The sequence below is a fragment of the Cibotium barometz genome, chromosome 40 (genome assembly GCF_041138505.1).
Source record: "Cibotium barometz isolate CiBa-2024 chromosome 40, ASM4113850v1, whole genome shotgun sequence".
NCBI classification, from domain to species: Eukaryota; Viridiplantae; Streptophyta; class Polypodiopsida; order Cyatheales; family Cibotiaceae; genus Cibotium; species Cibotium barometz.
In genome coordinates this window covers 12,165,690-12,192,185 of record NC_141085.1, presented here as the reverse complement: position 1 = coordinate 12,192,185, position 26,496 = coordinate 12,165,690, and the positions used below count along the sequence as shown (strand labels likewise).

Here is a 26,496-nt window from a genome sequence, read left to right as displayed (position 1 = left end):
TATTTATGCATAAATTCCATTTAAGGAGATTAATACTTTCGAAGTAAAAATCAATCTTTTATGCATCTTCCTATGCATAAAATCATTTTAAATAAAAATGACACTTTTGAATTAAAATTCAATCTTTTATGCATCTTCCTATGCATAAATTCAATTTAGATGAGAATGACACTTTTGAATCAATCTTTTATGCATCTTCCTATGCATAAATTCAATTTGGTAGGAATTACACTTTTAGAATAAAAGAATTTCTCTTATGCATCTAAATTATGCATAAAATTCAATTATGATAAAAATCACACTTTTAGTATAAAAAGAATATCTTTTATGCATACTTCTATGCATGAAATCCAAATATGATAAAAGTAACACTTTTATAATAAAATAATCAACTCTTATGCTGCATGCTTCTATGCATGAAATTCAATTGTGATAAAAGTAACACTTTTATAATAAAATAATCAACTTTTATGCATACCTCTATGCATGAAATCTAAATATGATAAAAGTAACACTTTTATAATAAAATAATTAACTCTTATGCATACTTCTATGCATGAAATTCAATTGTGATAAAAGTAACACTTTTATAATAAAATAATCAACTTTTATGTATACGTCTATGCATGAAATCCAAATATGATAAAAGTAACACTTTTATAATAAAATAATCAACTCTTATGCATACTTCTATGCATGAAATTCAATTGTGATAAAAATAACACTTTTATAATAAAATAATCAACTTTTATGCATACCTCTATGCATGAAATCCAAATATGATAAAAGTAACACTTTTATAATAAAATAATCATCTTTTATGCATACCTCTATGCATGAAATTCAAATATGATAAAAGTAACACTTTTATAATAAAATAATCATCTTTTATGCATACCTCTATGCATGAAATTCAAATATGATAAAAGTAACACTTTTACATTAAAATAATAATCTTTTATGCATACCTCTATGCATGAAATCTAATTATGATAATATAAAAATCAATTTCTCTAGGATTACAATGAATATCTTTCAATTAATTTAGGATGATAATTCCTAGAATATGGTAGGAAGTCCTCTTTTCATGCTTTGAATGAAATTATTTTATGCGTAATTTTTATAAAAATTTTACCATAGCTCCGCTGCTATGACTGATAAATCTCAATTTTGTAAGGGATAAAGCTTATCATTAAGGAAATAATTAGAATGATCCCTAATTGGATCAATAATCCATAATGGATTGAATTATTAATATTCATGAAATACATAAACTAAAAGCATAGAAAAAAGCCATTAATTTGGCCTCAAGTATAGATTAATCTTGGATTAAGGAAAAGCTTTATGAAAAGCTTCATTTGGATTGAGAATGGGTCATGAGTATGACCATTTCTTGAGTGAGAGAGAGAAATTACATAAAAACCATTTGAATTAAGCATAAATGGAAATTTATGTAATTCTTAACTATCATTAATCAATTAACTTCAATAGCATTCATCAAATTATGTAACTCTTCACTACCATTCATCAATTAACTTCAATAGCATTCAAAGACCATTCCAATTAAGCTTCTCAAGCTTGAGAGGGGTTGAGAAGAGAGAAGCATTGAGAAATTATAGAAAAGATCAAAATTCACCATTTACCTTACAAATTGCTTGATTCTTTGTTCACGGTAGAGGCCCCCAATCAATCAATTGGTTAAGTATGTTGATGGAGCCACCAATGGGGATTGAAGAAAGAGGGAAGCTCCAATTTCTTCAATTTGGAGAGAATTTTAGAGAATAGTAGAAATTAGCATTATTTCAGCATAACTCTAGTATAGTAAAATTCTTTCCCCTTTTTTTTCAAATGACTCATGTTCTATTTATAGGAGAGGGAAGCTCTAACCAAAGCTAACTGAATTCTAGAATTTTCCAAATTTAGTTTGGTTGAGTTTGGACTAGATTTGGACCTAGTTTGGTTCCTTTTTTATTCGGTTTGGTTCCCTTTTGATTTGGTTTGGTTCAAGAGAGAGGAGAGATAAAAATATCACATTATTTTTTAGTTTAAAACTCCTTCAAGAATGTGAAATATGCACCTCCTTTAAGGGACTCCCCTTCCTTACATATGTGTCAAAATGGAATGATTATATCTAAAATATCTCATATTTTTAATATTGCTCATAGTTTTTAACTAATAAACCTTGTACATTTTCAACTCTTCATCTTATGTGAGCATTTACTCATTTTTGGATACCCAAAATATCTCATATTTTTAATATAGCTCAGTTTTTAACTAATAAACCTTGTACATTTTCAACTCTTCATCTTATGTGAGCATTTACTCATTTTTGGATACCCAAAATATCTCATATTTTTAATATTGCTCCTAGTTTTTTTACTAATAAACTTTGTACATAGTCAACTCTTCATCTTATGTGAGTATTGAAGGGACTCCCCTTCCTTACATATGTGTCAAAATGAAATCATTATACCCAAAATAACTCACATTATTAAAATTACTCATAGTTTCTTATTAATAAACCTTGTACATATTCAACTCTTCACCTTATGTGAGCATTTACTCATTTTTGGGTATCTTCTTTTACAAAATTGGATTTTATCTCCTCCCTACACATGGATTGATGCTATTGGCCCATAGGAACCTTAATTGGACCATAATCCAAAAATTTCTGAAAATCTAAACCCTTAGGCTAAGGTCCTTTATACCCATTTCCAATAAATTCTAATTGCACATTGGAAAGTTCTTTTTGAATTTTTATTTCAGGGGAATTCATTTTAATAATATGAGAAATTTTTCTATCTAAAAATATTCAAAATCTGAATATTCTCTCTCTAGAATATTTTCTCTCTCTAAGTTAAAACGGTTAGAAACAAGATCTTTTATATTTCTGAAGAGGAATTTAATTACACGGAAAGATGTTGGTCATCTTGAGAGGCTTGGGAGGAATCTTACATTCTCTCCCACTTGAAAAACGCGAGATGTCCTCATCTCGCAGACTGGGGGTATTTTCGCAAGATGCACGAATATGAGACTAAGAGAAAATTTAATTAAGATTAACCACCAAGAAAAGTCTCAAAGAGAGCAAGATTCAAGACAAGAACAAGATTTTAACTTTATTCATTCTTGGAACATATACAGTAAAGATAGAAGAACTCTTTACAATTCCATAAGTCCGTCCATCATGTGGTCACAAAAGCAGCACTCATCACAAGCTGCACACGTATAAGGTAACTCATCTATGGGAATAATTCGGCTGGTTATTGCAGCACCTATCTCATTGGTATGAGGTGACCTATTAAAAGGACCTCTGAGAGGCAAGCCAAAAACGGGATAAAGGCATATCTTCTGATGAGGAAGAAAACACGCCAGTAAGAAGACCCGCTCAGAAAACCCAATATGCCTTGATCTCATCGCGCAATAGTATCGGGGACCCAAACCCAAAGCTTCAATAACCATAGCCAAGCGGACATTGTTACGAAAGTGCTGCTGACCCCATGGTGTTACCCTAGTTATGTCTTGATAGGTCCGCCATTTGGTCTGAGCTACAGAAGTTCCCAAAGTGAGGAAAAAGTGAGTGCTCATACAGCTCTATAAAATCCTTCTTCACAGACTCGCTTGCGTCTTGAAGGTGAGAAATCATCATGGATAAAACTAATTCCTGTTGCCAAGCCAATGAAGGAGATTAAGAAAGAAAGGCGATCGATGGAAGTAAGATTACTGTGAGCGACAAGTAAAAGTTACGACTTATATAAAGGAAGGAGCTAGCGTAACTTAGAAGCCAACGGTATCTTGTCACTGAAGTTTTACCGTCTTTCCATGATTTGGGTTTGGCACATATTTCTATAGAAGGTTCATATGAAATACATTATGAACTTTGAGATGATGAGGTAGAAAAAGCTTGTAGGCTAAGTCACCTACTTTCATTGAAATCCGATATGGCCCACAATATCTGGGGGATAACTTCTTATACTTCCTAAGAGATAAAGAACTTCTTTTGGGCCGTACTCGAATGAAGACCATATCTGCTTCTTTGAATTCTCTGACTGCCCTCTTTTTATCTGCATACTGCTTCTGTCGATCCTGGGTAGTCTTTTAATTGATGACCAAAACCTTGGCATCCAAAACACCGGTTCTCACTTCTGAACTCATCGTTCATAATCTTTAAAACAGGTGGGACTTTTGAGAAGTATTCTGAGAAAAGGGTCTTCCTTTTTTAAACAGAATCTTTCTTTTATTTAGAGAGGGAATAATTATAAGATAAAAAAGGGAGGTTCTTACTCCTGCATACCTCGAAGGCTGGGGAGGAATCTTACATTCTACCCCACTTAAAAAGTGCGAGATGTCCTCATCTCGTAAAGTAGAGGACAACTCTTTTCCTTAAGATCCAATTTATTCTGGGGTTCCTTATATTCTGGTCAACCCATCAGAATACGGGGATAAATATCCCTTATATAGAACTCATCGTTAAATAACAATTCATTTCAGATCATATCATTCATATCTTTAACACGATAATGGTCCATTAGATCGAAAAACTTTCTTTCTGAACATTCCTCCACGGGAATTTCAGTCAAGCAAGTTCTCAATTTGTCATCCCTTAACTTGATATACCGAGTCAAGTGTTAACAGTAGCACTTTGACAGCACAATCCACTAATCTCATAGTGATTTGCTGAAATCATTATCATCATTCCAGTTATGAATATCATCACAGGGACTCGTCCCATTCATCCTCATTGAGGTTTCGCTCAGCTTATTACAGTTCAACCAAATTTCAGGGATCATCATTTTTCAATCAGAATCCAAATCAATTCATCAATTCTCAAACAGGATTAAAAATCATATCAACCACATTCGAAATCATCCTCTGGATAGCATCAACGCTTATAATTTCAAGTCTTAGATTTACTCGTATATACTGTCAGTAAAGAGCTGCAATTATACTCTCGGTATATACGGGTAGTCACGTCCTTGGAATTATAAGGTAAATACCATCATGTCTAGGCCTCAAGCAAGTCAGGGATTCTATATAATTGCGGTACTTCCATCTGAAGACCCAATTACCAAATTACGAATTTTAGTTTGAATATCAAATTGTATGAATTATATCACACAATTACAACCTTTTTGTGCTTCTTGATAAATTTTTGACATATTTGGTTTCTCAGTTGATCTTTATTAACCAATTCGCTCTGATACCAACTGTGGGATCCCTGTTCCCACCGAGCAACGGATTCGGGGTACTAGCAGTGGAAGTAGCACTTCTCGCGCGGGACAGGGGTCCCACATTCGAGGCCTCGTCCCCACGGATATCCAGACAAGAGATTAATCCGTCGGTTTTTCCAAAACCGAACTCGAAAAAAACTTCCTTTATCCGGAAGGCACGGACGATTCCACCAGGATAACTTTTTACTCTAACGTAGTCAAGACCATTACTGATCAAACTGATGCGACTGCACCTACAAAGGTACTCGGTCAGATCAAGGAAGAAACTTGCACTTGGATCATTGGGATCAACGCTTTTTTTCCCATCAAGAGGCACAGCCGTTGATTCCTATCCATAGAACAATTACTATCTGGGATTTACTTCACCTATCATAATAACAAAAATTGAGTCTCGATTTACGGATCCATCAGTCCAGCCTAACCCCATCCGATCCCATGGGTTAGCCAACCGCCCAACCACTGTAGTGATGGGATCCAATTTGGAATTTGGTTAGGTTTTGTCCCGGGTACCAAGGAAAAGAGTTCCAAGGCCCCCTAGCCGGAAGTTCATGCAAACATAAAACTAGCCACACCACTTACACACCCAATATGAAATTGCCTTTTTCTTAGCATCAGCTAACTTTAAAATAATCCTTTAATGAAACCATAGTACCACTGATCACAATCTTCCAATTTATCCGGTTGATTCTTAATTTCCCATCATCCCTTCATCAGAGTATCTATGGCATCATTGGCAACTAGAACGCTCACCACCTGTCCACTCAGGGGCCTTTTCAATAGTTCCTAGCCCATAATACTCGGCAATATAATCACTTATAAAAATCAAGATGGACTCTCGTTGAAGATCAGCAAGATCAACCAACAGATCCATAAAAAGAGCCATGGACTCATCCATTGAAGACCAACAAGGTCAATCAACCAGATCCATGCCCGGTTTCAGAAAACAACTCTTACTCCTTGTTCCGATATCCTTCTCGACGCACGCGTGGGTATCCTAGGCGACCCAGAGCCCGAGCACCGTATGGTCAGCACCCTCTAGGATCCTTCGCACAGGTGACCTAGCGCTTCACTCATAGGCCGCTTCCTTGGTCCCTCATCCACCGTACCGGCGGAAGCTCACCATTTTAATCGAACCGAGGCTGGTCAAGACCTCGGTCGACCTTGCTACGCGAGACGTCCTCCATTGACTCTCCGTCTCAGTAGTTGCAACTCTAACAGTTAGGTCTTCATGACCTTAATCCACAAGACGGTCAAAATGCTTCCCCAGCATTCTTGACATAAAACAGTCATTTACAAACAGTCACAAAAATACAGTTTCTAAATCGAACTCTCATCTTTCCACATTATCCCTCCTTAGTCCACATTACTTATTCCACATTCCATTCAATGTGTACTCATTCTCATCCATTTCCTCATATCGACGACACATTAATTCGCATACACATTCACATTCACATCCATACATCCACATCTACATGCATACATCCATTTTCACATCCTCATTTATAGATCCACATCCCATATCCACATTCATATATACACATCCATATCCACATTCCACATCCACATCCACATCCACATTCCCATTCACATCTATACATCCACAGCTACATCCACATACATACATACATCCACATCCGTATCTACATCCATACATCCACATTCACATCCACATCCACATACATACATCCATTTCCACATTCCCATTCATATAACCCCATATGCCTTCACATCTAATCTTTTACATCACATCCATTCTTGCCTTATCACAACCCATATACATCTTATCCTATCACATACACTTCTTACCTCATCTCATACACATCTTATCACATCTTAATTCATCTTATCACCTGTTAACTTATTTCATAAGCATCTTATCACCTCTTATCACATCTTATCACCTCTTATCACATCTTATACACCTCTTATCACATCCTATCACATCTCATATCTATTTATAGAATACAAGAGAATTCTTATATTTGATATAAGATTTCTTTACACATTTATTTATGCATAAATTCCATTTAAGGAGATTAATACTTTCGAAGTAAAAATCAATCTTTTATGCATCTTCCTATGCATAAATTCATTTTAAATGAAAATGACACTTTTGAATTAAAATTCAATCTTTTATGCATCTTCCTAATGCATAAATTCAATTTAGATAAGAATGACACTTTTGAATCAATCTTTTATGCATCTTCCTATGCATAAATTCAATTTGGTAGGAATTACACTTTTAGAATAAAAGACTTTCTCTTATGCATCTAAATTATGCATAAAATCCAATTATGATGAAAATCACACTTTTAGTATAAAAAGAATATCTTTTATGCATACTTCTATGCATGAAATCCAAATATGATAAAAGTAACACTTTTATAATAAAATAATCAACTCTTATGCATACTTCTATGCATGAAATTCAATTGTGATAAAAGTAACACTTTTATAATAAAATAATCAACTTCTATGCATACCTCTATGCATGAAATCCAAATATGATAAAAGTAACACTTTTATAATAAAATATTCAACTCTTATGCATACTTTTATACATGAAATTCAATTGTGATAAAAGTAACACTTTTATAATAAAATAATCAACTTTTATGCATACCTCTATGCATGAAATCTAAATATGATAAAGTAACACTTTTATAATAAAATAATCAACTCTTATGCATACTTCTATGCATGAAATTCAATTGTGATAAAAGTAACACTTTTATAATAAAATAATCATCTTTTATGCATACCTCTATGCATGAAATTCAAATATGATAAAAGTAACACTTTTATAATAAAATAATCATCTTTTATGCATACCTCTATGCATGAAATTCAAATATGATAAAAGTAACACTTTTACATTAAAATAATAATCTTTTATGCATACCTCTATGCATGAAATCTAATTATGATAATATAAAAATTAATTTCTCTAGGATTACAATGAATATCTTTCAATTAATTTAGGATGATAATTCCTAGAATTTTGTAGGAAGTCCTCTTTTCATGCTTTGAATGAAATTATTTTATGCGTAATTTTTATAAAAATTTTGCCATAGCTCCGCTGCTATGATAAATCTCAATTTTTCTAAGAGATAAAGCTTATCATTAAGGAAATAATTAGAATGATCCCTAATTGGATCAATAATCCATAATGGATTGAATCATCAATATTCATGAAATACATAAACTAAAAGCATAGAAAAAAGCCATTAATTTGGCCTCAAGTATATATTAATCTTGGATTAAGGAAAAGCTTTATGAAAAGCTTCATTTGGATTGAGAATGGGTCATGAGTATGACCATTTCTTGAGTGAGAGAGAGAAATTACATAAAAACCATTTGAATTAAGCATAAATGGAAATTTATGTAATTCTTAACTATCATTAATCAATTAACTTCAATAGCATTCATCAAATTATGTAACTCTTCACTACCATTCATCAATTAACTTCAATAGCATTCAAAGACCATTCCAATTAAGCTTCTCAAGCTTGAGAGGGGTTGAGAAGAGAGAAGCATTGAGAAATTATAGAAAAGATCAAAATTCACCATTTACCTTACAAATTGCTTGATTCTTTGTTCACGGTAGAGGCCCTCAACCAATCAATTGGTTAAGTATGTTGATGGAGCCACCAATGGGGATTGAAGAAAGAGGGAAGCTCCAATTTCTTCAATTTGGAGAGAATTTTAGAGAATAGTAGAAATTAGCATTATTTCAGCATAACTCTAGTATAGTAAAATTCTTCCCCCTTTTTTTCAAAGGACTCGTGTTCTATTTATAGGAGAGGGAAGCTCTAACCAAAGCTAACTGAATTCTAGAATTTTCCAAATTTAGTTTGGTTGAGTTTGGACTAGATTTGGACCTAGTTTGGTTCCTTTTTTATTCGGTTTGGTTCCCTTTTGATTTGGTTTGGTTCAAGAGAGAGGAGAGATAAAAATATCACATTATTTTTTAGTTTAAAACTCCTTCAAGCATGTGAAATATACACCTCCTTTAAGGGACTCCCCTTCCTTACATATGTGTCAAAATGGAATGATTATACCCAAAATATCTCATATTTTTAATATTGCTCATAGTTTTTAACTATTAAACCTTGTACATTTTCAACTCTTCATCTTATGTGAGCATTTACTCATTTTTGGATACCCAAAATATCTCATATTTTTAATATAGCTCAGTTTTTAACTAATAAACCTTGTACATTTTCAACTCTTCATCTTATGTGAGCATTTACTCATTTTTGGATACCCAAAATATCTCATATTTTTAATATTGCTCTTAGTTTTTTTACTAATAAACTTTGTACATAGTCAACTCTTCATCTTATGTGAGTATTGAAGGGACTCCCCTTCCTTACATATGTGTCAAAATGAAATCATTATATCTAAAATATCTCACATTATTAAAATTACTCATAGTTTCTTATTAATAAACCTTGTACATATTCAACTCTTCACCTTATGTGAGCATTTACTCATTTTTGGGTATCTTCTTTTACAAAATTGGATTTATCTCCTGCCTACACATGGATTGATGCTATTGGCCCATAGGAACCTTAATTGGACCATAATCCAAAAATTTCTGAAAATCTAAACCCTTAGGCTAAGATCCTTTTATACCCATTTCCAATAAATTCTAATTGCACATTGGAAAGTTCTTTTTGAATTTCTGTTTCAAGGGAATTCATTTTAATAATATGAGAAATTTTTCTATCTAAAAATATTCAAAATTTGAATATTCTCTCTCTAAGTTAAAACGGTTAGAAACAAGATCTTTTATATTTTTGAAGAGGAATTTAATTACACGGAAAGATGTTGGTCATCTTGAGAGGCTGGGGAGGAATCTTACAATAGGAGTGACGAGAATGTGAGGTGAATAGATGTGATGATATGTAATACGAATCAGATAGATGGAAGAGAATGGATGGATGGATGGATGTGATGAGAATAGAAGTGATGAGAATGAAAGGTAAATAGATATGATGATATGTGATGCGAATCAGATAAATGTGAATGAATAGATGAGATGTGATGTCATGTGAATCAGGATGTAAATGAATGATATAGGATGTGAATGAATGTGATAACATGTGAATCGGGATGTAAATGAATGATATAGGATGTGAATGAATGTGATAACATGTGAATCGGGATGTGAATGAACGATAAGGGACGTGAATGAATGTGTTAGCATGTGAATCGGGATGTGAATGTATGAGATGTGATGTGAAATGGATGTGATAAGATGCGATGTAAACTGGATAGATGTTAATGTATGTGATTTTATGTGGATTGATGTGTGGATTATGTGGATGGATGTATGGAAGGTGTGGATGGATGTGTGGATAATGTGGATTGATGTGGATGGATGTATGGATGGATGTATGGATGATGTGGATTGGGGTGGATGATGTGGATGGATGTATGGATGATGTGGATGATATGATTGGATGTGATTTGATGTGGGAATGATGTGATGTGATAGGGATTGATGAAGGAAAAAAAATTGTGAGAAGATGAGAAAAGATGGGGACTAATGTGAAAGGATGTGGAGTGAAGAGAAAAAATGGAAATATTGTTGGAACTGTATTTATATGTGAAATCTGTTTTAAAATGACTATTTTATGTCAAGAATGTTGGGGAGGCATTTTGACCGTCTTGTGAATGAGGTCGTGGAGACCTATCTGTTAAAGTTGCAATTGCAGGACGTCTCGCGTAGCAAGGTCAACCGAGGTCTTGACCAGCCTCAGTTTGATTTAAATGGTGAGCTTCCGGTACAGTGGATGAGGGACCAAGGAAGCAGCCTATGAGTGAAGTGCTAGGTGACCTGCGAAGGATCCTAGAGGGTGCTGACCAAGGATGAGGGACCAAGGAAGCGGCCTATGAGTGAAGCGCTAGGTGACCTGCGAAGGATCCTAGAGGGTGATGGTGCTCGGGCTCTAGGTCACCAAAGATACCCACACGTTCGTCGGGGAAGATATTGGAACAAGGAGTAAGATTTGTTTTCTGAATTCGGGCATGGATCTCGTTGATTGACCTTGCTGGTCCTCAACGGATGAGTCCATGGCTCTTTTATATGGATCCATTGGTTGATCTTGCTGATCTTAAATGGAGATTCCATTTTTGATACGTGAATATATTGTCGGTTACTATGAGCTAGGAACTATCGAAAAGGCCCCTGAGTGGACAGGTGGTGAGCGTTCTGGTTGCCAATGATGCCATAGGTACACCGATGATGAAGGAATGATTGGAATATGGATTCAACCGGAGATTTCGAGGATTATGATCAGTGACAAAATGGTTTCATTAAAAGATTGTTTTTAGAAGATGCTAATTCTGTGAAAAAGGCAATTTCATATTGGGTGTGTAAGTGGTGTGACTAGTTTAAAGTTTGCATGAATATCCAGCTAGGGGGCCTGGGAAGTCTTTTCCCTAGTACCCGGGGCAAAACCTAACCAAATTCTTAATTAGATCCCATCACTACAGTGGTTGGGCGGTTGGCTAACCCACGGGACTCTGGATGGGGTTAGGCTAGACTGATGGATCCCTAAAATGAGACTCAATTCTGTTATGGTACGATAGATGAAGTAAATCCCGGATAAAAATTGTTCTATGGAAAAGAATCAAACGGCTGTGCCTCTCAATGAGGAAAAAAGTGTTGGTCTCTATGATCCAAGTGCAATCTTTTCCTTGATCTAACTTTGATACTATGGGTTTGGTCAGATCAGTTCAGTTAGTTAAGGCTTTTGACTATCTTAGAGAAAAATTCATCCTGGAGGAATCGCCCATGCTTTCCGGGCAAGGGAAGTTTTTTCGGGTTCGGTTTTGGAAGAACCGATGGATTAATCTCTTGTCCGGATATCCGTGGGGGCGAGGCCCTGAGTGTGGGACCCTACCCCCCGTGCTACTTCCGCTGCTAGCACCCCTGAATTCGTTGCGCGGGGACGCCCCCCTCGACCCGCCGCCGCGTGCCGTGGCGTCACGCTCCGCCGGCCCCCCGCGGTGCGTGCTCGAGCAACCCTCGGCCCGCCACCCCGCGGTGCCGTGCCCGAACACCTCTCGGCTCGCCCCCCCGCGTGTCGTGCCCTCACGCCCCCCCACCCCCCGTGCCGTGCCGTGACGCCCCCGCAGCCCCCCCGGGGCCGTGCCGTGACGCCCCCCGCAGCCCCCCCGGTGCCGTGCTGTGACGCCCCCCGGGCCGTGCCGTGATGCCCCCCGCAGCCCCCCCGGGGCCGTGCCGTGACGCCCCCCGCAGCCCCCCCGGGGCCGTGCCGTGACGCCCCGCGGGCCGTGCCGTGACGCCCCCCGCAGCCCCCCCGGGGCCGTGCCGTGACGCCTCGTTGCGCGGGGGGGACAGGGATCTTACATGATAGTACATTGGTACCCACAGTTCTCACTGCATTTCTGGATTCTTATCAGAGTTTTGCCTCTACCCTTAGACTCATGAGATGAAGGGAAATCCAAATGCCCTTACATTTGATGAGCTGATTTCAGTACTCTAGCAAGAAGAGCAATCTAGGTAAAACAGATCTGTTATGCGAGTTGGTGACCAAGCTTTTGTTGCCAGTCAGAAAGGCAAAGGTAAAGCTTCTTCGCATGGTGGCTATAAGCCAAAATTAGAATCCTCAGGTAAGGATGCAGAGAAAGAAGGTGATAAGCCTAAAAAGAAGGGCAAGTGTCACTATTGCAGGAAACTAGGGCACTACATAAATGAGTGCAAGAAAAGGCTAGAGAAGGAGAAAAAGAAACAATCGGGCATGGCTGTGGTGGCTGATGCATCTGCACACCAAGTGCAGAGACCAAGTGCAGAGAAGAAGGAATCTGCAAGTTTTGCTCAAGATGATTGGGCATGGACTATACATTGCAGTTTTGACCCTTCTGTTCATGATGTATATAAGTCAATGGCAGAATTGAATGCTTGGTACTTTGACAGTGGTGCTAGTAAGCACATTACTTCAATTTGTTCTCATCTATGGAATTTGTCCCAAGTGGCAGAATTGAATGCTTGGTACTTTGACAGTGGTGCTAGTAAGCACATTACTTCAATTTGTTCTCATCTATGGAATTTGTCCCAAGTGCAGGAACCATCACATGTGCAAATGGTTCCTCGTATTCTATCAAAGGAGTTGGTAGAGTTGTGCTCACTGCTGCAAATGAGGGCATATTTACTCTTTCTAAATTTTTATATGTGCCAGGCATTAAGAAGAACTTGCTGTCAGTTTTAGCCTTAGCCTTGTCAGGCTTGATGGTGAAATTTGTGGATGACAGATGTACAATTCATGATAGAAATGATGGTTATTCTATTATTACCTCAGGTACCTTGTTTCATGGCCTATACAAGATGGATGTATTTGAGAAGTTGCAGCATGATGCTTGCTCAGTCTCTAACGACTCGTGCTATGAGTGATGCAAAATTATGGCATGCATGATTTGGCCATCTAAATTATGGCAGTTTGTTACGCCTTCAAAGGCATGATATGGTCTCTAAGTTGCCAACTCTTGAGACCCCTACTAGACATGTATGTGAGGGGTGTATTCATGGTAAAATGCATTGCGCATCATTTCCAAAGGATGGATCTGTGAGAGCTGTTAAGAAGTTACAGCTTATACATAGTGATGTATGTGGTCCTATGAGGACACCATCTATTGGGGGATATCTCAACTTTGTCACTCTTATTGATGATTACTCTAGATATAGCTGGGTGTATCCATTAAAGTAGAAGTCAGAGGTTTTTATGTGCTTTAGGCACTTTGTATCCATGGCTGAAAATGTATGTGAATGTAAAGTTGGCACCCTTCATTCAGATCGAGGGGGGAGTATATGTCCAAGGAATTTCATGCATATATGGCTGAAAAAGGCATAAGGCATCGATGTACAGTGCCATACACACCTCCGCAAAATGGTATGGCTGAGAGGAAGAACATGTCTCTCATGGTGATGGCACGATGTATGGTGAAAGCCCAAGATTTACCTCATGGTTTTTGGTTAGAGGCAACTATGTGCGCAAACTATGTGTTGTGAACAAATGCCCTACCAAGGCCTTGCAGTCTAAAACTCCTTATAAAGCTTGGCATGGCAGGAAGCCTTCTGTGGCTCATTTGCGTGTTTTTGGTTGTCTTGCGTATGCTCTTGTGCCTGATCAACAATGCAATAAGCTTGATGATAAGGTAGTTAAATGCATATTTGTGGGTTACAGTTCAGAAAGCAAGGGACATAGACTCTACCATCCAGCCTCAAAGCAGATTTTGGTAAGTAGAGATGTTGTTTTTGTTGAAAACTCAGTTCAATCCATGCTTTCATGCAAAAATGGCAAAATGTATGCTCACATGACATGTTTGATTCGCTCCTATGTTTGTTTAATAGAGGACAGCCATATGTAGAGAAATTGAATGCTCAACCAAGTACTAAAATTTAGCCTTTGCAGGTGCAAAATCAACCTGTAAATCAGTCTTTTGATGAGGTAATTATTGAGGATGTAGTGGATGAGGAGAGAGCAGCCATAGAAGAATCTAAACATATGCCAAAATGGCTTGTGCAGACATTGAGGGATAGCAAGTTGGCAGCTCCTTTACCTAGTAGAACTCCTGTAGGTTCTCATCATGCAGATTATTCTCATGTGGATCATGTTCTCATTTCTACTTTATGTAATGAGGAGGAACCTATTTCCTTTGAGGAAGCACAGGATGATGATCATTGGATGCATGCTATGCAGGATGAGTATAACTCTATACTCAAGAATGACACCTGGTATTTGACAGATCTACCTCATGGTATACTCATTTTGGCGTGTGTACTTATCTTTTGTATCTGGCACACATTTGTTCAATCTAATCTAGTGAGTTTGTGTGCTCTCAAGCTTCTCTATCTTGTGTGTGTGCATTTTTGAAACCCTAACCCTAATTCTAACAGTTTACCTTTTCACTATCCCAAATCCACAGTCATCAATAGCCCCCCCTAATTTACTTAATGCTGGAAACCCTAATTTAATACCCCTAGTTTACTAGGATCCGATGGCTCAAAAATGGCGGTGGGATTGTGTGTAAGCATACATCCCATTTGTAATGGGCATTTAAGACTCCATGCTTATAGTCGTGTGATGAGGACGTACTCAGGGAGAGAGGGGGGAGGGTGAGAGAGTGAGGGGTAGGTAGCCCATACACACATATAGTGTATGTATATACAATGGTGTAACCTACCTTAGAGAATCCCCCTTAAGTCACATTGTTGTGAAGGTTGAAGAGGAAGAGGTTCACTTCTCTTCTTTGTATATTATATAACGCAAAAGTTTCACGAAGCTACCACATAGCAAGAATTTGGAGGTTTGGGATGTTCGAGGAGAGGTAAAATTTGATAAATATCAAGCTGGTAATTATATACTTGTTCTTAGTTGTTCGCACGGGTTAGCCTACTAGTTCTTTAAAACCTTTCACATTGTTGTTCTGCCACCACCACCTTGGGCCCTCCATGGCTTTGAAGCTTTTGAAAAACAGAGGCTTCAAAAGATCTGCCACCATCACATAGGTCAACTGCACGTTGGTATTATGGGTGACTAGTCCGACATTATTGTAGATTTGGCGGTGGCTAGCCCTCTCCATAAAGTGTAGATGTGGCAGCCCTCTCGATGTGAGCCATTAAAATTTGAGCCTACCCCCACCACTCCTCACCTCTGCTATCATTGAGATAAGGCTCACGTTTTTGCTGCATCAACAATAAATAGATAAACAAGCATTTTTGATCCTAATTTCATCTAATTATAACTTGGAAATTTTGAGGTGGTCAGTTTTTCCCCTCCTCCCCTCAATTCAAGAGGGTTTTGTTATTAATTTAACCTGCTCTAGGTTAAAGCAAGCGTTGCTATACAAAAATAGAATATTATAATCACTTGCAAACCATTTATATGGAGGCATAAATATGCTATCACTAATCTCATATATGACCTTAATTCTCAAAGTGAATTGATCTTAATATGTTCTTTATTTATATATATTCAACCCCCAATGTCAAACATTTTTTATACTCAATGCTTTTGCATGTTTTTTTTTGGTAATGCAAAGAGATACTATTGTTTATCACACCCCTTTATAGAGTGATAATGAAGGGGGTCGGGTATTGTACTCTGCAGTTTTTCATGTTTCTTAATCATGTTGAAATATGCAAGTGAATGGGTGTGTGTGGGAACAAGCCCTTAGCTAGAGATTGTAAAAGGGAGTCAGTAAATGAGTGGGTAGCAGTGAAAAGGTGAGAGGAATCTACTGGATGAGAGAATCAAGGGTAGCATGAGTGAATATAGGGGTGTGGAAAGATTCTAGGAAAAGGTATCCCCAAATGTAGGGGAGGTGGCACAAATCAAGGAGAAATCAGTGGGAGTGGGTGCTTTGGCACCTTGTGGATTTTACAAGCTATAAATTGAGGCATTGGTTTGCTGGTTTTTGAGTATCCATGCCTACATTATACTATTAGATTAATTATGCACTAATCTTATCTTAATCACTTTCTAATTACTTGCTAATCATGTTGATTCTTGTATTTTATCCACCATAGCTCATCACATTACTGCAAATTCAACCTGGTATCAGAGCCAAGCTTAGGATTCAGCTAATTTTTAAGCCTAACTCAGAGTTCTAGGTAGGATGCCCTTCCATGACTTCAAAGTCAGAGGACGAGTCACTAGCCGCTATTCATGGGTCTTGGGTTGCACTTCCTTGGGTTCCAACTGAAGGCCAAGATGCTAACATGGAGGGATGGTGTGAGCCTGCTGAAACGCTTTCTAGTTGCTCAGACTCTAGCACCCAACCAGAGCGTAGATTCATGTGACGTGGATATCCTACGGGCACTGGTAACTACCCTTGAAGCCCACACAAGTGGTTTCTCAAGTGTTTCATGTTGAAATTAGAGCAATGTTTGATGAGCTATGGTGGATCAAATACTAGAATCAACATCATTAACAAAGTGATTAGTAAATAATTAAGTGAGTAATTAGCAAATAGCTTAATGTAGGCATGGATAATCAAAAACCAACAAATTCTCATTAGGCCAATGCCTCAATTTATAGAGTTTACATCCAAGCATCAAATCCCACTGATTTCTCCTTGATTCACTCCACCTCTCCCTGAATATCTCCACCTCTTTTGCTTGATTCTCTCCACCTCTTCACTTTTCCCAGAATATCTCCACACTTCCTAAATCTTCTCATGCTACCCTTTATTCTCTCCTAGTAGATTCTTCTCACCTTTTCACAGGTTCTCTCACATTTACAGATTCTCTTTTACAGCCTCTAACCAAGGGCTTGTTCCCGCACACACCCTATTCACTTGTATATTTCAACACCTCCCCTCAAGTGAATACTCTCTAGCACACCTGGACCCTATACCAAGTTTCCCTCTTACTTGATAGTCCGCGACCAATGTCTACAGTCCCTAAACTCATAGTCCTTGACACTCTCTCTCTCTATGTGTCCAAGGCTTACGATAAGTGCCCGCGACCTTGACTAAAGTGCCCACACATACATCTATCTACCACGTGGCCTACATCATCGGTGGCTCAGAGGTGGTTTTACTTTGTTGGGGCATGTTACATTGGGTTGTGGGGTTCTCTCTCTCTCTCTCTCTCTCTCTCTCTCTCTCTCTCTCTCTCTCTCTCTCTCTCTCTCTCTCTCTCTCTCTCTCAGAGATTTTCACATGGCTCCTCACTCTTTGGAGCCTCACATCTTCTCTTCTCTTCAGTCTTTTTGTCGTGGTGGGCAGCTTCTCTCCATGCGTCCGTGTCTTCCTCTTCTTTCAGTCTTCTTGTGGAAGCTTCTCTTCTTGTGGCAGCTTCTCTTCTCGTGTCCATGTCTTCCTTCAATTCTTCCTCTAGATCTTCTTGGTGTGGATCTTCCTCTTGGAAGGAGATGTTCTTCTTCTTTCATGGCTGGGGCCATGAGCTTGTCCGTCAGGTCTTCTTGCTCCATGTGAGCAACATGTTTCAATGTTTTGCTGATAGTTCCTTTGGGTTTTTGATGTTTATCTTGTGTCATTATGCAATGCAAACCCAAATCTATGCGGGAGGTCTTACCTCTTGCCTTATTCTGGACAAGGGCAATGTCTGATCCCATTTTTACACTGATGCAATGTGCCCAATACATAATGCATATAGCATCCATTCTTATGCACATTCCCAAATGCATCTATGGCTGTGAATAATCTTGAATTTGAGTGAGATTTATAGGCATTAACCAAGGGTTAAATGCAAAATGATGATTATCATAATTTTATCAGCACAATTTTACCAAATTACACTAGCACCATAACTCGCGTCATCAAGCACATGACAGGTATCGGGTGCACCAATCAATGTGGTCCATGTGATAAAATACCACAAGCTGAGGGACCAATTGATTGCGGAGAATTGTCCTGCAATGGGTGGTGCAAGCAGTGTTAGAGGTGGTGAAAGTACGCAAGATGCTCTCCATGATGCTTTTATTGGAGATGTTACAGGTTCAGGTACAGTAGATGAGGGTGAAAGTCTTTCGGCTTCAGCCCAATCCACCCCACAGGCAGGAAGAGGGCACGTATTGCTGATGATGAGGACCTCCTGCCACAAGATGCGAGAGGTACAGGGGAGGCATCAAAGCAATCCACTTTGCGTTCTTGTATCTCATCACAAGCTTGGGTAAAGGAGCGGCAAAGGGTGGTAGAAATGGAGATTTGTCGTACTCTTATTGAGTGTAATATATCCTTCAATGTGTTAAGGACAGACCAATGGAAAAGAATGGTGAAAGCAATTGCGCAGGTAGGGCCTACTGAGACATGGACAGGTCTTCAGTATACGAAGATGCGTACATCCGTGTTGGATGAGCAGAAGGCCTTGATAGACAAGGCGCTCACACCTGTGAATGCAGGTTGGCAGGAGTTTGGATGCACTATTATTTCAGATGGGTGGGCAGACATTCGCAAGAGGCACATAATCAATATCCTTGTGTCATCTTGCTTGGGCACCTATTTCTTGCGTGCCGTGGATGCAGGGAGAGCAAGCGACAGGATCACAGGGGAGTTCATTTATGGCCACATTCGACAGGCTATCCTTGAGGTTGGGGAGGACAATGTTGTGCAGGTGGTGACCGACAACGCCTCTAACTGCAAGGCAATGGGTCAAATGGTCGAGGCAGAGTTTCCACATATAGTGTGGACTCCATGTGCTGCCCATTGTCTTGATTTACTTATGGAAGACATTGGGAAGCTTGTTTGGGTGCAGCCCATTGTTGCAGATGCTGTAAAGATCACCACCTTCTTCCGCAAGAAGCATCAGGCTCTTGCCATCTTTCGGAGCCATAGCCCTTTGGATATGGTGAGACCATCCAAGACCAGGTTTGCCTACATGTTCTTGGTCTTGGATAGGCTCTACAAGATAAGAGATTCACTATCATCAACAGTTGTGGATCCAAGGTGGGGACAGATGCATCATTCAGAGGATGAGCGTACAAAATACTTGCAGAGGCAGATCCTGGATGATGATTTTTGGGAGCAAGTTCATATCATAATAGTTGCACTTAAGCCCGTGTATGTCCTTCTCCGACTTACAGACATGGAGGGCTCAACTTTGGGGCTAGTCTTTCATTTGTTTATGCAAATGAAAGACCATGTTGCTCAGTGCTCCATGATGACTGCTCAACGGTAAGCAATAGTTCTAATTTCTTCCTCTTTCTTTGATTTTTATGACTTCTCGATTCTCGATTCTCTTAGCACTATAACCTAAGACATGTATGTTCAATCTCTCATTTTCAGCCGAGGTGAGATCTTGGACATTGTAGTAGACAAACGGTGGACATTCATGAGCCGTCCCATCCATGCGATGGCTGCCATGCTCCATCCTCTCTACAGGTCACCAGAGCTATGGAATAATACTGCTTTGAGCATGAAGTAGTCAGAGTATGTGGGAAGGATGTTCTCAGAGGAGGAGCAACTTCATATTGATAGAGAGTTCACCACTTACATGAGTGGTATTGGTGCTTCATTTGCGAGACCTGTGTCATTGAGGAAGGAAGCCATGAAATTCCCTTTGACATGGTGGCACTCTTATGGAAGGGTTGGTCTTCCAAACCTTTCACGAGTTGCTCTTCGTGTTCTATCTCAGGTAACTTGTAATTAATCTCTAAAGTATACTCTTCGGAAATGAAGATTGATGTTTTAGCATTGAAAGATTTACAAATTTGCTCGCATTGCACTCATTTTTGCACAGGATTGCTCAGCTGGAGCATGTGAGCGGAACTGGAGCTCATACTCCCTTATACACACTAAGATTCGGAATCGCCTTAGTACTTCTCAATTAGAGAAGTTGGTGTATTGCAGAGCTAACATGAGGCTCGTGCGAAGCTACCATGCTTTGGGGTCACCGAAGCAGGTATAAATTGAAATTTGGACTCAAGAAGAACTTAGAAGTAGAAATTTTTTTGTAGTTCAATGGATGTCCATTGTCCAATATGCAATTTGTGGCATGTTTAAACAGGTTGATCCAACACTACTCAAAATGGTAGATGAACCCAGCCCGGAGCTTGTGGATCGGCAGATTAGAGATGAGCAAGAGGAGATTTTGAGAGCTTTACATAGAGAGCTTGAGGGCGTGGATCGTTGTGTGACCCGCTCACGTGCACGATCTCTCAGCATTCCTCTACACCCATCGGCAGCTCCAGATCCAGGCTCTGCGAGACGAGAGAGCATTCGCAGGGGAAAGCTTCCAGTTCGTCACACCCAGCAGAGGCGTGCAAATGAGGCTGTCGAACTCATTCACACTCAAATTCCCGAGGCACATGACGAGGATGCACAGGAGCTTGTTGCTGTGCTGAGCCAGAGTTCGATGAAGAGGGCAATGGTATCAATGATGGAGGCATGCTCTCTTCAAAAGACTCATCATCTTCATCTGATGATGAGATTTGAGACTCTTGCGTCTAGACTCTAGAGTCTAGACAACTATAGTGTTTCATTGTTTTGCTTTTTGCACTTGTGGACCAGGACATGTGCTGGCAGCTGTAGACATGATATTTGTACTCTCTTTTATCATCTATGACTTTCATGGTTCTTGCTTATATCACTATGATTGTTAACATGAGGTATTGTGTAATGGGCTTGGTAACTGATAATTGATTTAAACTTTAAGTAATGAGGTTCAGTCTCTTTATTTTAAGTATTTTGGTTGCTATGTCTACAAAATATTCAGGTTTCTAGGACTGTTTACAAATGGTACGTACTGTTTACGTACCTTAAAATTTGTTCCGTACAGAAGTACGTTCCGTACGTATTGATAGCGTACCGTACACTACGTACCTTACCACCTTGCACTAAATAAATACTTTTAAATGCCACTACCAACCAAAACCCACCTAGTTTTACCTAAACCATGGCATATAAGCCTTATTAATTTATTTTTCCATGGGGAGGAACCCTTGCAATTTTGGCCTCAATATTTTTAATTAAATATAGGCATTAACCCAATTAAGTTTTGTTTTTTTAAATTATTTTTTCCATTTTTTCCCTTTTACCTAAATTAAAATGGAAGCGTGCACACACATGTACATACAAAGTTTTTCTTATAACCCTATTAATTTTACTCAAAAAATATTTTTTAATTTATTTATAAGATTTTTACAAAGATTTTACACATTTATAATATTTTACACACTCAATTTAATTTATTATTATTGGTAAGATGTATCTTACAAGATCGGGCCACTCAACTAGAGAATGATTACCTCATGGGGCGAAGCATAGTACCTTTTGGTCCCCTATTATCTCCCCAATCCCATCTATCCTCGACCTTGGCATAGCTTGAAGATCTGCCTCCCTGGATGAGTTAGTTTAAAGATTTTAAGAGTTCTCACAAAACAAGAGATTGTAGTCATTGTAGCAATGAGAAGGAAAGATATTAAAGCCTTCAAAGCTAAAAAGGGCGATGCATCCACGAGCTAAGATAGCTAAGATGGACCACTCTACCATATAACTATAGGAGTGTAGGTCCAAAGAGGGTGATGCATCCACGAGTTGAGATGGACCACTCTACCATATAACTATAGGAGTGTAGGTCCAATGTATTGTGTCAGGTGATAGACCCTTATCACATTTATTAAGGGGGAGTGTTGAAAATCAATGTGCTAGAGGGCGTAGCATTTGTGTGGTAAGGGTGAGCATATACTTTATTCATTTGAAATAGTTGGGTTCCAAAAGGCCAAAAGGGCATGTAAATGTAGTAAGTAGAGTAATAGAAGGATCTAGAATTCATCAGATCTAAGTGCCTACTACAACTAGGCAAGTGGGGTGAACAAAGTCTCCAATTAGATTTTATAAGAGGGAGGTGAAGGCTAGATTCAAGGGATTGGATTTAGGAGAAAATTAAGCATGATTGAATGGATGATTATATCACTAAGCCATGTAGCTAATCACTCTATATCAGGCATAGAAAAAGAGGCCTAATCACTCTATATCAAGCATAGAAAAAGGGGCCTAATCTAATGCAAAATGTGTGCCTTTGATTCATATCCTCATTGAGTCATTTTGTTAATTAGTAATCTTCATTAGTATCTAGATTATAATAAATCCATGCTTCTAATCTTGTTTGATCCACCTTGAGCTTCAAAATCCATGAGATTTAACTCACCCATAGCTCCTCACCAAAGAAGCCCCCCTTTGGTTTAATTTTTCTCAAGCAAAACCTTCCCCCCCTTTTGGTCTATTTTTTCTCAAGTAAAACCTTCGTCCCCTCTTTCTTTTATATTTTTTTATATTTTATTATCCAAAAATAAATGAAAAATCCCACCTACTACTCTCTTTTTCTCTCTTTCCCTTTGTGTGTGTGTGTATATATATCCCTTTACCTTCTTTTCATTTTGTCTTTTTATCATCCAAAAAAAGGCTTTCTCTTCCTGCCCAACCACCACTGGCCGCCCTCCCCATCAACTCTCTCTCTCTCTCTCTCTCTCTCTCTCTCTCTCTCTCTCCCCTGTTAGCGTACCTTATTGGCCACCACCTCACTCACCCTTAGCTAGTTGAGGCCCCCTCACTCCAGTGTCACCTCTATCTCCATGGTCACCTTGTTCATTGTTCATCACCTCGTCACCACCCATAGGAAGCGGGCAAACCATGCTCGACGCCACAATGTTGGTGTCGATCCTAAGCTAGGTTTAACCATGACCAACAAGAAGCCAAACAATTTTAGTTATTACAATCAAGACATGTCTCTATAATTATCGTATCATTAGGGATGAATGTTCCTCTTAATAACAATAGGAATGAGTGTTCCTCTACTAACACACCACATATAAAGCACACACAATGTAAGCACGAGTCCTAATTTCCATAGGAACTCATTAAGTCAATATTAGATAGTTTGGGAAAAATCTCATATTTTGGGAATCAATTACTCCATTTAATTTTGGATATATCTTAAACATGCCAGCTCCAAATTTGTCGGAGATTGTAGATCTAGATTCTACTCTTCAAGATCTTTCCAATGATATGTCACATGAGGAGGTTTTGATAAAATTTTGGACAAGCTCACCATGATCCCATTTTTCAAATGGGAATGAGATTTTTCCCAAATTATCTAATATAGTGTTCATTAGAGAAGTGATTTTACCACAAAACTAAGTTCCAGTTCTTCTTTGTTTGGACGAGGAATAGGGAGCCCGAGAAAGTGTAAAGAGCCAATGTTTGGGACTACCTTAACACAAAGGGATACATGAGAGCATTCTCGTAATGTGTCCTGAGCCTCGCCACCCACAACGAGCCTGTAGCCTCAAAGCCAAGTCGGTGAATTGGAAACCGCACAACCCAACCACGTAGGGCAAGAGATCATGTACTCTGAAACTAAGGGTTTTATGTAACCACCTCCCTACCTTCCTCGCTACTTGAATACACAGAAAACATCTTGTACTCTGAAACAAAGGGTTTTATGTAATCGCTACTTGAATATGCAAAAAACATGCTAAGGATGCCATTTGAAATGGGAAGAGGGGTTGCAACCAACATAGCACCTAGAGGCTCAGAGCTAGGCAAAAACATGCTAAGGATGCCATTTGAAATGGGAAGAGGGGTTGCAACCAACATAGCACCTAGAGGCTCAGAGCTAGGCAAAAACATGCTAAGGATGCCATTTGAAATGGGAAGAGGGGTTGCAACCAACATAGCACCTAGAGGCTCAGAGCTAGGCAAAAAGCAAGCTAATCTACATCTCAAGGATTGATAACCAAGTTTGATGAAACTAGAGATCCCATTAAGTACCTAGAGAAGTTTGATCAAATGTGTGATGCCATGGGATAGATTGATGATCCCATCAAGATTTGTTTATTCAAACTTTGCCTTGAAGGCAAAACAAGCCAATGATTTAGGTCTTTGAACCCACTTGAAAAGGCCAGCTGCTACAAGTCTTGAGGCACACTTTCATCATGGGATTCTCATCCAGGATTCTCATCCAATGGGGCCAGATGGAGCCCTATTGCATAGATACATAACCTCAAGAAGGAGGAGGGAGAAAAAATGTGGGATTATAATGCTATAACCAAGTATCTCCATATCAAATGTAACACCCACAAAAGACTGGATACGTTATCACCTAACGTGATCAATTTATGATTGGTCTTAAGAACAAGAGGCTTCATGACCATCTGTATAGGTTTAGACACTACATATTATACGAGTGTTATTGCCCGCGAGGCAATAGACCTAGTAGATAATCTATAAGACAAGGATGTAGAAGTCATCCACCTAAACCAAGAGATAGGGACACATGATCCAAAGACAACAAATCTAGTAGATAATTTGCAAGACAAGGATATAAAAGTCATCCACCTAAACTAGGCACCCAAACTAAGAGATAGGGGATGCATCGTCCAAAGCCTCATCAGCCAAGGGTGACCAACCAACATAGCTAGATTCCTAGTCAAGGACATGAGCATAGATAAGTTGGTAGAGAATCTACTAAACCATTTAAGCTAGCAATGGCAAGGCCATCCCTAAAGTGGCCCCAAACTAGCACCTCAAGTAGGACACCCACACCTATTCCCATGAAGATATATGTTTTGGTGGCGTAATTTGCCACCATAATCATATAAGTATAGAGTGTCCAAAGCTGAGGCCTAGATGAAAATAATTTTATGCTCATCATCCATGCCATGAGAACCATAACGCAACTCATTATTGGTACCAAGAAAACCTAACATGATGCCATGATAGATTCTCCTGGCGACACCAAGGCAACCATTGGCCTTACTAGCCCCATGCTAGTAGGCAACATAAGCTTTAGTTCCTACCTCTAGCAAAACCTCTTATCGTGAGGTATGCATAGACCACCCCTCAATTGTGATATCACGTCTGGTACTACTGCCCCAAATCGATTCCTACAAGAACTACACCAATATAATAGTACTCAGTGATCCTACACATAGAGATAGAAAACTTGGAACAAGAGAGCTCTGGGTCATGGATCACGAGATTCTCGGCGCAATGAGTTTGCCTCTAACTACATGATCAATTGTGATGAGTGGTTTATAGATATGCAAAAATTAAAAAAAACCAAGATATGTGGAAACATGTGATGATATTATGTGCACCCTATTGCACATGTTGGTAAAGTGCCATTATCTATGCAGGATTGAAAAATGAAATATTTGGAAAATTTACTTCGTGATCCTAATATTATGAAAAACCTAGTTTTGTTGGATAGATGGTTGAGTAGGGTCTATAAGTAAGATTAAATCCTCAAGGGTGCTTTGTGGAATACTTCAAAAGTCAGTTTCACTTGGGTGAAAAGGGTAACAAAAAAGGCAGGATGTTTAATTTGGATTTTAACATGCCGTGAAGGCAATCATGTTTGCACATGGGACATGCGTCATTATAGATATTGAAAAATGATGCAAGTGCTTTTCCTCATAATCATTATTTTCATAATCTAATCCTTTATAATCATATGTATCGATGCAATAATTTCCATTATCATCATTTGTCTAGATGTGAGAAATCATGTTTTTTGAAGTATTATAGGAATTGGAACCACATAAGGTTGTATTCAGTCAATCTACATAGAGTGAATCGGTCCCTAAGAAACCTTGAAAAAGTAATGTCCGACGGGTACATGAAAGCTACAAAGTTTCTTTTGACTAATGAACCATGTAGACTATGTTGAGAAAACATACATCTCAATCCACCAAATTGATCAATTTAGAGAGCATAGCATGAGCATTAATGACAATTATCCTATTGATTCCCCCTTACTGGAATCTAG

General features: G+C 38.7%; 2 pseudogenes; one reads left to right on the top strand and one right to left on the bottom strand.

The window, feature by feature from the left end:
* The window catches only part of LOC147615213 (uncharacterized), a 66,123-nt pseudogene extending 50,359 nt beyond the window's left edge, over positions 1-15,764 (bottom strand).
* A 4,427-nt stretch (positions 15,765-20,191) lies between these two features.
* On the top strand, positions 20,192-21,161 carry LOC147615212 (uncharacterized; annotated as a pseudogene).
* The last annotated feature ends 5,335 nt before the right edge of the window (positions 21,162-26,496 follow it).